The sequence below is a fragment of the Clinocottus analis genome, unplaced genomic scaffold (assembly GCF_023055335.1).
Source record: "Clinocottus analis isolate CAN_PGR_092001 unplaced genomic scaffold, fCliAna1.0.p SCAF_10, whole genome shotgun sequence".
Taxonomy (NCBI): Eukaryota; Metazoa; Chordata; class Actinopteri; order Perciformes; family Cottidae; genus Clinocottus; species Clinocottus analis.
In genome coordinates this window covers 9,432,796-9,446,234 of record NW_027175821.1, presented here as the reverse complement: position 1 = coordinate 9,446,234, position 13,439 = coordinate 9,432,796, and the positions used below count along the sequence as shown (strand labels likewise).

Below are 13,439 nucleotides of genomic sequence, written 5' to 3'. Positions count from 1 at the left end.
TTCTATGAAAGATGAACAATGAAACAACATCACAATTACTTTGGGTTAATCCACAGTTAGCCATGTACCTGGAAGGAACCGACCATCACACCGGTCAGTCAGGCCTCATTTTGAACAAGAACATACGCACACCTGTCACATAGTCTGTGAGCTCACACAGGGTTTGTAAAAAATCATCTGATAAACAGTGAATCACACAAGTTAAGGATTTATTGTTGGGCGGGCGTCATTGTTGAATCTTGTCTGATTCCAACTGCACGCTGTTTTCTTGCAAAAGCAAAAAAAAGAGTAGGGAAGATAGACAACTAAAAACCATATGACTTCATGCTTTCTGAATGATATGCATTATTACAAACGAATGAACGGAAAATAGGGTATGATCAGGAACGGTTGCACATCCCAGTCTCCCTCTGATGGGTAAAATAAGACTTCTATCCACCAATGAAAGCAATGGGAGGGTGCGTCTCCCAGGAGGGCTCATTAAATCAGATTTTGTTTTTGTTAGCGCAGAAGAAAGAGGAAAGACCTTTCTGTGTGCCACTTCAGACATGACTCAGATCTGAGTAAAAGTAATAGGATGCCCCCTTCTACTACAATTACTACAATGAGGTTGCAGCATTGAGGTTGTGAACCAAAACAAAACAGTAAAGAACATAGTAATTGCGCGACATCATCGTATAACCCCTGCAGAGAGAAGACACGTCCCTTAGCCTATCAGTGCCGATATGAGCCGGTTGGAAAGGCCAATCTCCGTGTGGGCTTGTTAGGGACCTGTTTGTTTGGAGAGGGAGAGAGAGAGAGAGAGAGAGAGAGAGAGAGAGAGAGAGAGAGAGGGAGTTAAGAAGGTTATAGACTGAGAGGCGATGAGGAAAACAGCATTTTGTGTGTGTGTGTGTGCGTGTGTGTGTGTGTGTGTGTGTGTGTGTGTGTGTGTGTGCGTGTGCGTGTGTGTGGTTGTCTGTCTCTCTGTTTGCTGAAGGCAATGTCCGTGTGGTGCTCTGATCCAAGGTTGGAAAAGGTTCAGTCGGTCAGCAAGGCCCCATTCTCTCCTCCCGTGCTCCTCCTTGCTTTAAATCATGAGCTGTCTCATCGAAGAAGAAATGAACCGGAGGTTTGATACCCAGCGCTTGTTAATAGTTGCATGGAGTTATGGAGTTATTGTGTGTGGGGAAATGGGTTTCATGGTTGTGGAGATCGGATCCCTGGAAACAGATCAGACAGGATTAACTGCTCAGACTGGAAAAGGTCAAGCACAAGGTTCATGAGTCCCTTAGTGTCCTCTGTTCACGCTGCAAACACCTTCTACATACAACACTGGTAGTCCATAAAAAGGAAAATGACTTGTGACTTTTTTTTCTCTTTATCATGCTTTTAATGTTTTAATAATTACGCGATGATTATTTAATTTCCATGAATTCATTGACAACAATGCTATGTTTGTGTTCATCCTCATTAAAGCCACTTTGATGAATCATTTACATACCGGACTGTGTGCTCACTCTTCCAATGAGAGCGGCCATTATTTAGTTCAGAATTTGTCATTTGCTATTATAAAAATATACTTTTGAATTCCTGATGATTTGCTTAATGTAGTTTCTATATTTGTGTGTGTTTGTGTGTTTATTTCTGTGTGTGTGTTTGTATAAAAACTGCATAAACAAATACAAACCTTTCCACCTACTTTGACTAACTAAACAAAGCATGATGGAGTTGGGCCTTGAACAATGTTGAAAGAACAATATCTGTATTATTCATCTGTATTATTCTTGAGGTATGCAGAGCAGCTGGGGCATTGTTTTTGTCGGCTTTAGTTTTGACAAAGTGTGCTTGTTTGGATAAAGACGTCTCTCAGCTGGAGCTAACCTGAAGTTCAGACACCTTGTTTGCTTTATCTTTATCCCTTCTGCTCTTCTTCTTTCCTCCTCGTCTGGTTTCCATCCTGCATTCACCTTTCTAATCCTTTCTCTTCCTCATTTTCCTACATCAGCACCTCGCCCTCTTTTCTCTTTGTTTCACTGACTCTGTTCCTGACTAAGCCTTTTAGGCTGTGTGAAATTAGCTTCTGGCTGGTGTGTGTGTGTGTGTGTGTGTGTGTGTGTGTGTGTGTGTGTGTGTGTGTGTGTGTGTGTGTGTGTGTGTGTGTGTGTGTGTGTGTGTGTGTGGTGTCAGGGACTATTGGTAATCTTTATAACTCATTTTGATCAGACGTAATGCAAGTTGCTGTTTCACTGTTGTGTGTTCATAAGACAGTGTGTAGCAGTGAAGATGCTGTCCTTCCCTCAAGCAGCAGCTGTGCTTTGTTTGTCTAAAAATATACATATCATTTTGGGGGCGCGCTGCTGTTTTGGCCATGCCCTCTAACTGTGGTTCAGAGCTTGACTTTTGCCCTCTGCAGTGTTGCTATATTGTTCTTGATGCACCCTAAGGTGATGAATATTTAAATTTAAGAAAGTTTGCAGTATACATTTTCTTCCTGCAGATGACTACATAGTTACGATTCCACTTCTCCAGACTCACCAAAACCTTGTTATTGTTTTTGCCCAGCATTTTGATTCTGTCTGACATAACATATACGTGCTGATTAATCGTGGACATGAAATAGAAGTGCAAGTGTAAAGTGTAAACCCCAGAAAAGTTTGGTAATTCGAGCACATTTTCAATATGTTTTTAGTTGGTTGTTTTCAGGAAGTAGCAACAACACCAAATAAGTCAATGCTTGTGCAGAAACATATGGTCATCTATATCGTTACCATATCAATGTGATGGTCAGAAATGGCCAAGAAAAAATTAATCAAAAAGGTGAATACTCTGCACCAATTTTGATTAAAGTAGAATTTAAGTCAAACATGCATAATATGTGATGGTCCCAGGTTCTCCATTGTTTTGCTGCGCTCCCTTGTCTCTCATTATAGAACATTTAATATCTTTGGCTGTTATTATATATATATATATATATATATATATATATATATATATATATATATATATATATATATATATATATATATATATCAAAAATCCCTTTTAGCTCTGGGAAATTCTGAATAAAATATGATGAATTGAGAAAAAAATCTGCAGATTCATCTGTAAAGAAAAAATCTAAAAATCCTCTCAGCAGCATTTTTTGATTCAACATGAATATTAACACTTTTGTTCCTTTGTTGAGCTGCAATAACGTTCATAAAGAAAACTAAGAAAGTCAAACAACATATAGCTGCCTTTACACAAAGACGGTAAAGCAGAAGATATACTCACTGGCTTAGATTATAGATGAGCTCAGCGTTTACTGCAGAAATAATTCAGGTGACCTCCAGAAAACCCCACACAGAATAGAGCACGGTTTTCCCACAACAAAGTGACAAAGCAGCAAATGTTCACGTAGAGCAAACATGAAAAACACTTTGTGAAAAGTTTAGTGTGCACGCCTGTCAGGGGGCCGGCTTTGAATGTTTTCTGCATTAATTTGGTTTGCATTTAGTTTGACAAAGCCTTAGAGACAGGTATGTATCAGTACAAAGACATATGCACACGCACACACACACACACACACACACACACACACACACACACACACACACGCTGTAAGATGAGCGCTTCCTTCCACAGGCTCCCTTTGAACTTTCTATACCATCAACAAACAGGCAAACAGTAAGAAAGAAAGTGACAGGAGAATGAAAGCAACGGGGGAGGAGTTTGGGAGAAAGGGAAGTGTGGATGGCAGGACCGCTCTGACACGCCGAGGCTGGAGGAAACTTACAAACTTACTGAGGGGAACTGAGGTGGACGATTAAACAGAGCAGACTAATGCACCTGGAGTACAGGCAGGACATTTATCTTCCCGTCCTCCTGAGCTTCCCCAGTGGAGCAAACAGATAAGAGAGCCCGTGTGCGATTGTCTTAACACTTGGCCCGTCGCCACAACTGCACTATCACCATGGGATACCGCAGGAGCGGAGGGATTCTGTCAGATAGGATGGTATTAAAAAAAGATAGGATAGTTTCCTGCAGGAAGTTAGCAGAGCGAATTTAGCTCATGTGAGTTCTGTGAGTGAACGATGAGAACAAGAAATGCCCACAATCCTCAGCTGTAAGCCTCCATCCTACTGCCTTTCACACTGTTTGTCCATCATTTTCTTCACGTCATACAATTTCACAGTGAGACTCAATGGATCTGTTTAGGGTACTAAGTCTCTTGCATGAGGACACACAGAGAGAACATCATATTGCCATATGAATATATTAAGTCTGTTTTGCATCCTTTGCCCTTATTTTTTGTACATAATTTTTATGTATGTCTATTCTGGAGCCGTCTCACAGCTCATCAATGCAAAATTACATTGATTCAAGTACAGCCAAAGTATCTTTTTTATCTGCCTGGGTTCCATTTAATGCAACAAATTGAAGATCTAGCCACCAGTTAGAAAGCAGAAAGAAAAAAAGTGATGCTCGCCCACACTTTCTTTCTCTGTAATTTCTGCTCTTTCTTTAAAAAAATTTCACTTTGGCTTTCACAGAGATAATTCAGCTTTTGGTGTTTAGATGCAGTGTTGACAACACAGTTAGAAAACAGAACAAGAGGGTCAGCTTAGCTATTTACATTTTTGTATTGTTCAATCTAAAGATGTACATCCTGCTCAGCAGTGACTGCAGTGAGCCGGAGGAGAGGCAGAGGGAGTGAAAGGGAACTGAAATGTTCAGAACAAGCCGTTGAGTATTTTTTTTTCCAGGAGCAGAGGAACCAGACAGCCACAGCTTTGTTTTTCACACTAAGAAGAGGTTATGGAAGCATGGCAGCCACAGGAATACACTGTGTGAGAACTGAGACCGTTAGCAGCCAACAAAGTCTATTCATCATCATCGAGCGTATCGCTGCACACTCGCTGGTGGAGCTCACCTCACAGATCAAGGACCCACATTCACAGTCCACTTGTCCAACAGACCTGAAGTCAAGTAGACAAAAAGACATAGAGCAACCCAAACTATTGTGTGTTACCTCAACCAATCACACGGCCAGGGGCTGCAGGCGCAGGACCTGTAGCCGTGTCAAGCTAATCTTGTGATATGCTGTCTTATCTATTATTTCTTACACTGTGCCCACCAGCCTCAGTCTCCCAGGCACTAGATCTAGATATAGGCTGACCTCGACACGTCGGCTAGGTGCAGAAACACTGATCTGAGAAGAAGTGACATGGGAACAGTCACAAACGCGAGACTAAGCTAAAGTGTGAGAAGAAAAAGTCTGAATTTAAGGCAAAGTGGTTGAGACTTTCTATTTCTGCCTTTGTCAGTTTCCTTCAGCCACCTGCCTATATCTCACTCTGCTGTTTCATTTCATCTATTTAACTCAAAATTGTGGCTTTTTTTTTATCCTTTCTCCTTGACACTTGCTGACTTATTTCTTTTTTCAGTCAATTCATCCATTTATTAACTCAAACTTCAAGCGATAATGCTTGATTATTGTTCAAGTCATTTATCTTGCCAAAGATTTCCTGCTAAAGGTTTCTGCACCTTCTGAAGTGTGAGAATACGCCTCTTTTCTAGTTTTTTCTTTATTAATGACACCAAAATCCAATTTTAAACAATTTGTTCGATTAAAAGAAAACATCTAAACAGAATAATCAATGACAAAAATAGTTATTTGTAGCACAAAATGTGGCGTTGAAAAGAGAACATTGACTCTCATGAGACATCTGTATATCACATTTCAAGTAATTACATACCTACACACTGCACAAGTTACGGATGAGTAGGGACAGTGAAGGCACTAGTGTACAAATTGTGTCTGTGTTCAGTGATTATTTTCCAAAACCCAACATTCACCCTCTCTTCATGCAGCGAGTTGCCAGTTGTTCAAAGGGCTCAAATCTTCTCTCTCAAGCTCCCTCCTCTCATGCGTACAAAAGAGTGCAACATTATATAAAGTACTCACTCTAGATGATAGGGATTTTGTTGTCAAATAGTCCTCAAGAATTCTGTTTTCAATACACCTTTTGCCGTTTCGAGGGCCTTTTCTTTTCCTGGATCATGGAAATTCTTCTCTCGCATTTGCTTCTTTGCATCTTTTCAAGTATCACATCACATTTGGATGGAAATATAACTGGAAGCCTTGACAACCAATGATTTAGTCCAAAGTGCCGTTCATCTACACCAACTCTGTGCCTCTACACATATCACTTCTGTCATTTGTGCTCAATCTGTGTTTCTTCTGCTTAAAACTTTCTCTTCCCTCACCAGGGAATGTGCAAAGATTGCTGTTTCCCAGAGCTCCATTATCAGTCTCCTCCTTTGTCTTTCCCTTTTTCTTTGTTTCTTCAAACTCTAGTTTTCCTCCTGGTGCCCCCTCTCTACTCGCTACGATGTTGTGTTAAACTAAGTCTCGCTCCTTTCTCCCACCAACTCCTCTTCACATGTAATCGATTCATTTTCATGTTCAATATCCTGAAATTGAGAGGAAATATGACAAAAAGGAAAGGAAGCGAGTTTGGAGAGGGTATTGGAAAGAAGAAAGGAATCTGAAGTGCGTGAAGATCGCAAGATATTCTGAATAACAAGCTGCTTTAGTGAAGGGTTTTTCCTCATTAATGTGAAGAGAGAGGACAGAGTGAAAAGGAAGCATATTTTTTATGTTCGGCTTTGAGTCACATTGTTCAGATTCTGGATCAGTTAAGGGATGTTTTCAGCAGTGTGAAAACGAGGAGTAGAAGAGAAGAGAATTGATGAATGAGGAAGGCTATAAAAATAGAAAGCCAAGAGTAGAAGGGGGGAAGTAAGCAGAAAGAAAAGAAGTCGTTTGTCTCAGTATAGAGATGCCGGATTGGCTGTGAATACAAATGTTGTCATTGGCTCGCCAGATCTTTACGTAACGTTACAGTCTGGGAGGAATTAATTGTTGGAATAAGACTTATAAGATTTCAGCTTAACAGTGTGTGTGTGTGTGTGTGTGTGTGTGTGTGTGTGTGTGTGTGTGTGTATGTGAGAGAGAGAGCGAGAGAGAGGGAGAGAGAAAGTGAGAAAAACTGAGTACCCTCCAACAAACTATTCATTTTAGTTTGTGTAGCTACCCTCAAACACAACTGCAGATGTGCCTGTGTGTCTTCTCAGCACCACATGTAATATTCAGTGTTACTTGTCTGTTCATGTCAATGAGATGCTGCCTGTCAATCTGGAGGTTGAAGACACAAATACTGGATAGACTCAGGAGGAGCAGCCCTGGAGGAAAGCAAACTACCATCTCAGTTCTTTCTCTCCTCCTCACCTCTTCTGCTCCCCCACTCTGCCTTTGTTTCCCCGTCCTCTTCCCACCTCTTGCTTAGTCCTCAATCTCTTCTCTCTCTTCCCTTTGCTTTAATGCATGTCTTCATTATCTTGTCTTCTCCACAGCTCAGCTAAGGATACATTTGTGTTCAAGACTTATAGAGATTTCACTTTTCACATTCAGAATTAGCTTTAATGACAGGAACTTTAACTCAGGTGATTGTGCACTTAAAGTACATGCACAGAAATTGCCACACTGCAGCAGTCCTGACTGTCTGTTTTAGTCTATTCCTGTCCCTTTGGTGGCTGACCCAAACCACACAGTGATGGATGTGCAGAGAATAGACTGGATAATGAAAGTGTAGAGCAGGATCAGCAGCTCCTGAGGCAAGCTGAGCTTCCTGAGCTAGCACAGGAAGTACATCCTCTGCTGGGCCTTTTTCCTGATGGCGTCTATGTTGGAAGTCCTTTGAGGTCCTGGGAGATGGTGGATCCCAGACTCCTGAAGGCTTTCATGGCAGACACAATGGTGTCTTTTACTATTTTTATATTTCTATGAAATCCATGGAAACATACATTTAATGTTTTAGACTGTTAAAGCCTCACGTTTATAGTCGACAAAGGGACCTCTAATAACCAAAAGGTCTGTAAAGATTATGGACATAATAAAGAAATACAGACTCGTTTATTCATAATCCTGAGATAGCAAGTAATGTCGGTTTAAGGGTTAAAAAGAATACCATCTGTGGGTGGACCTCTTGCTGGTCATAAGGTTAATACCATGTAACTTAGCAAACTACTGATCCATCATATTTGTCCATTTAAAACATGCTAAAAAGCTATGAATATGTCACGTCCATAAAGCACAGTTTATCTTGTTATAAAGGGCCCTCCTGCATTTTGCGAATTTGGGTTAAGTTAACTAATTAAGGTTGTTATGAAGTATGGTGATTCGTTCTATGAACAGAACCGCATTGGTTGACTTCACACAGTGCACAAAGACATGTATTTCCCTAATAACGAGGACAATATTTCTAGTGAGAACAAGCTCATCAGAAGAACTATTTCTTCACTGTGGTTGTGTGCTTTCCCTTTATGAACAGGAAGGTTTTTCCATTTTTTTTTCCAGTATTGTTGTTGAAGCAAAACTACCTCTACTGGTCCTACTCAGCATTCCTCACTTCTGCAGAGGCCGAACGATAAAGTAATCTGATTCTCTGTTCTGCCATCTGCTCACAAAGCTCATGTATCAGCTTTATGTGATGCTGATCAGATCCCAGGCCAGTGCTTGGCTAGAAGTAGGATGTAGCCTAAGGAGGAGAGCAGAGACTTGGTGCAGAGGAAGGAGCTAGAAGAGGACGAGGAGAGGGAAATGAATTAGAGTCTATGGGGAAAAGACGTGAGAGGGAATTTGGCAAGGTCCCGGACCCATGAATAAAATGCATTAAGTATGCAGTAAATTTTTAAGGCTGTTTAGTTTCCACCAAGAGGCCAGATTTGCATCCTCATCCCCATTATGACATCTTCAGTCAGCACTACAGGCATGGCTTTGCCTATTTTTATTTTAATGCAAGTATTTGTGGAAACTGCACACACACGCACACACACGCACACACACACACACACACACACACACACACACACACACACACACACTCACACACACACGTTCAGTGAAGGTTAGAATAATTTTGCTGAGAGAAGCTAATTGCGCTGAAGCCATTCCCTCTCTGCTTCCCCTGTGTATCAAGTCTGTTCCTCCTCCACCTTTTACTGTCAAGAACCTCCTCAGGGATCTGCTATCAGATGAGATCTCAGGCCCATCACTTTTAACTGGAGAAGGAAAACCATTTAACCAACCTGCTAGAGACCTAGGACACAGAATGACGAGCGTGAAGAGGTCGTCACAGAAGTGAACGTGTCCTCTTCGTAAAATGAAAACACTGGTTATTTGTGCATTTAGCTTTAACAACCCACTTTTGACAAAGCGACGTTTTGCTGCAGTGCAAATAATGGGTACATTTACGTGCTTGCTAGTATCTCTGTTTTAAGTTATGGTCCTTCTCCTGCTCTGGGGGGACTGTGGGAACACTGCAGCCTAGTTTAACTTGGTCATATAGTGGTTAAATAAACAGCAACGTCTAACTACTGACTGGCACATGAAGATGTTTTAACACAGACATGCAGCCAATTAAGCATAATTAAAACTGTGGCTCTGCTAAATCTACTGCATCATGTACAGCTGTATATTATCACATTTTCACTGACAGCTATTTTAATTTAAAAAAAACAACAACACATAATTAAGCGGTTCAATTGTTGTTTGCCAACAAGCTCCTGCAGAGCGTTCACAACTTTGAATGGACACGGTTGAACGACTTCCCTCAATGTGAAGCTCACCGCTGGAACCTCCAGCACCACCTCCAACAAAGATGATATGACAACAATGACACAGTTTTTATCTCCTGTAAAGATTTGAATGACGTTGGGAAAATATTGCAGCCAGCCTGACAGCGAGGTTTTTTTGTGCTCTTGGCATGAATCCACTGATATTAATAGATGTCTTGGGCAAGGAAAGGTCATCCCTGAGACTGTTAAAATGTTAAAACCAACCGCGAACCGTAAAGCTGGGCAAATCATTAGGCAAAGGTTCCATATTAACCTTTCAGTATGTTGCAATTCAAGTGGTCTGGGAGAAAGCAGTCTCCTCTTGGTTGTGTTGTCAGGCTTTAGTTCATTTCTGAATAAACTGCCTCCCCCAGCTTTAAGGACCACCAGCTAGTAAAAGAACAGTGCAAACACACCTCAGGCAGCCGCCCCTCAGCTGCAGTCCTCTGTTGGAACCAGTCAATGCTGTTATCTAATGATAACAGATGAACAAGTTTCTCTCTACACACAACACATTGGAGCTGCAGGTCAAAATGAACTCGGCATAAAACACGAGACCACAAGAAATAATAAAGGGAGTTCCCTCTTAATCAAGAACAGTGAGTGTAGTTGGAAGCTTCAAAGCTTTATTTTAAACATCGACAATCTAATTCTAAATCAACATTTGAATGTTGCGCAACCTCTTAGTTTTGCAGATTAAGTAAAGGCCACACTAGTGTGCTTAGTAGTATACTGTTTGTAGAATTAGATGTAAGTGGTAGATGCCTAGAATTTTTCCCAACTCCTGATCCGAACATCTCCAGTATGGCCAGAGCGTTTTTTCAAAATCCAAAAGTCCAATTTATTGAACAAAGAAAGATGTAATCATTTCGAAAAATGTGTTTTTATCCCAAAAATATTCTGCTTGAATTCCTTTTTGTCCGGGTTTGATCTTTCAGAAACATTTTTACAGCAGAAAACTGCTTGGCAATTTGCCAAATCCACCATTGAAATAGCAATGTGCCAGGTGTTCGTGCACCCGTTTTTTGAAGGGAATGGGGGAAGAATGATTTAATTCATGTTGTGCCGTAACACACCTATAATTAAGAGACTAAAAACAACCCTTTTGCCCCTTGCACCACACTTTGCACCCACATTATGTGTTGTCTAACTAAGTGGAGTTGCACACGCACCATACTCTTTAAACTGTGTGCACTATAGATCTCTTAAATATGGCCAAACCCTAAGTTGTCAGTTACTGCTATTCTGCCAGGCTTGTAAGCTTCCCTTCAGATTTTATCGACGCCATTAATACATCATACCATTATTTGTGTACAACAGACTTCAGAAAGTGAGATTCCTTTCGTATTTCAATGTTGAAGTAGAGCTGCTGTGTACTGGCTTGTAAGGGAAGAACATACAACACCATCAATCCTATATACCTCATTCAGATAAGGAATACCTCCAGAAAAAAACTTTAACCCTCTCCTCTCCACAACATTTTACCAGAATAAAAAGGCACTAAATTCCCATTACTTTTTTGACCCGTGCCCTCTCCCCATCTCCTATCCCCCGCCTCCCGCCTCTCTCTTTATGCTGTGCCTCAACTCTAAGCCTGTACTATTTGCCCTCGATGTGTTTCAAATTACATGCCACATCAAATAAGGCTATCTCATAATGCTGCGAGCGTGAGTGTGTGTGTGTATGTGTGAGTCCTTTAGTATTCTACCGCCTTCAGAATCAGATTCGTATTAAATGAATCTCTAGAGTTGAGCTCAGCATTCAGAATGAGTAACACAGGGTTGTAATATATCTGATAGACAAGGCCTACTTTGCCATTATCACTGACCTTTCTTTCTTTCTCTCCTCTCTCCCTTCTATTCCTCTGCCTCTCTCCTCTCCAATCATTTAAAGGAAGCGGAGGTAAGTAAATCCATTGTGTTTGTGATTTGATAATACCATTTTGAACCATTCTGCAGCATCTTCCTGGAGGCCACAATATAGTGTTCGGCTGGCACTTGCTTTAGGACATTGTTGCAGAGCCGGAGAGATGTTGCTGATTTAAATGCACAGCAGGTCGGGTGGCTGGTCAGCCATAACATGGTATAGTTCAGCATATTAAAATGTTGCTGTAGAGGTTTGGTTGGTCTCATAGCTTCAAGCAAACACGGCAAAAGTATGCAGAATCCTGCACATTACACCCATATTGATTGTTGGTCATCCTTTTTTTTAAACTGTGCATTAATATGCTCAATTTTCCTCTACTTCCTGAAGGATTTTGGCCATACAATGTATTTAAGGCTCGATTGAGTCATCTGTAACTTTCCTTATTACATTTTCTTTTTAGGACCATCAATTCAGTATCATTGCCTCTTTGCATAAACAGACCTGATATGTCGGGATTGATTTACCTTGAAGCGTATAAAGGATAAAAAGCATTGCCTGAGCAGAACAGTGGCTCTAATATGTAATATTATTTCGCTGGAGCTGACAATGGAGTTAAAGGATTTTTTTGAATTTCATTGAATGTTTTACATTGAAGGACGACGTGCATTTCTTCCTCAGCCTCACATGTCAAACAGTGGCCACATGTCCCGTTTTTCAATCTTCCGAGCTTGATTGCCAGTTTGTAGCCACTGAACCTGTACTCAGAACCTGTCTCTGGTTTCTAGTTCTGACTGTTGATATTAAATAAACGATGCTTTAGCTTTTTTCTTTCTTATTTCCAGTGTTATAATTTGCTTTACTGTGGTTGGTGTTTGGCGTTAAATGAGATAGATGTCCTTGTTTCTAACCCGGCAGGTTTTCTCTGCCCCGGTCACTGTCACACTGACACAGGCTCACTCCCTGCTGACACACATATGCCTCCTTGCTCTGGGCACTACTTAAGATGCAGACATCGCCGCTGTGTGTGGGCGTGTGGGTGTGTGGGTGTGTGTGTGTGTGTGTGTGTGTGTTTGTGTGTGTGTGTTTCAAAGAAACCACTTAAGACTACGTCCAGTGCAAACTTAATTCTGTAATGTTTTATCCCCCCTCCTTTTAGCATTTATAAGAACGTTTATGAACGTTTTTGTAAATGGTTGGTAACACACTATAATGTGGTTGGAAGTAGATGTATGTGTTTATTATGAGAACATAGTAAAATTGTTATACTATTCTTAAAGATCTTCTTACAAGAAGCTGTAGTTGTTGAAAATACAGTACGTTAAAAAATCCTTAAAATGTGCTTATATGCTTAGAACTCCATGATAGTGTTTTATGAACCTGTCTTAATACCTTCAAATACAAATGGCGCACACAGTGAAGGTCGAGTCAGGACTATGAAGTCGTTCCACTCCATTAAAGGTCAGCTGATCATCAGCTGATCTTCCTGAGCATCAACCTGTTCGGTCTATTGAAATCCACAACTGCTTTTGCTGCTGCTTCTCTCATCAGAGGCTGCCACTGCTTTGAAAAGTAAAAACATTTGTCTGATTCAAACACATGTTGAATCAGAGACCAGTAACCAATCTTTTATATACCTATATGTGATATGCACGTTATACTAAATAACAATGTTTAAGCCGTGACTCTTTTCATAACGGCCATTTAATTGCTACTCCCAATAAAAGATGTCTCTCGCTGTGAACCCAGTCTGAATAGAGCCATTGAATCAAAGTGTATTTGGCTTGAAGAATACAAACCTCTTCTCATCTGAGCTTAGCTGAGACGAGCCAATTATTTTCAGTTTAATAATTCCAATTGAAGAGGCTTTCTCCGTGACTGTGGTCTACTCTGAACAATAAGACAATGTACACTTCTTTAAGTATGATTTGAGA

The 13,439-nt window shown here is 40.7% G+C and overlaps 1 protein-coding gene across 2 annotated transcripts in view; it reads left to right on the top strand.

The window, feature by feature from the left end:
- Positions 1 to 13,439, top strand: part of spock1 (SPARC (osteonectin), cwcv and kazal like domains proteoglycan 1) — an 83,434-nt gene that overhangs the window by 24,649 nt on the left and 45,346 nt on the right. The gene's annotated exons all lie outside the window — the stretch shown is intronic.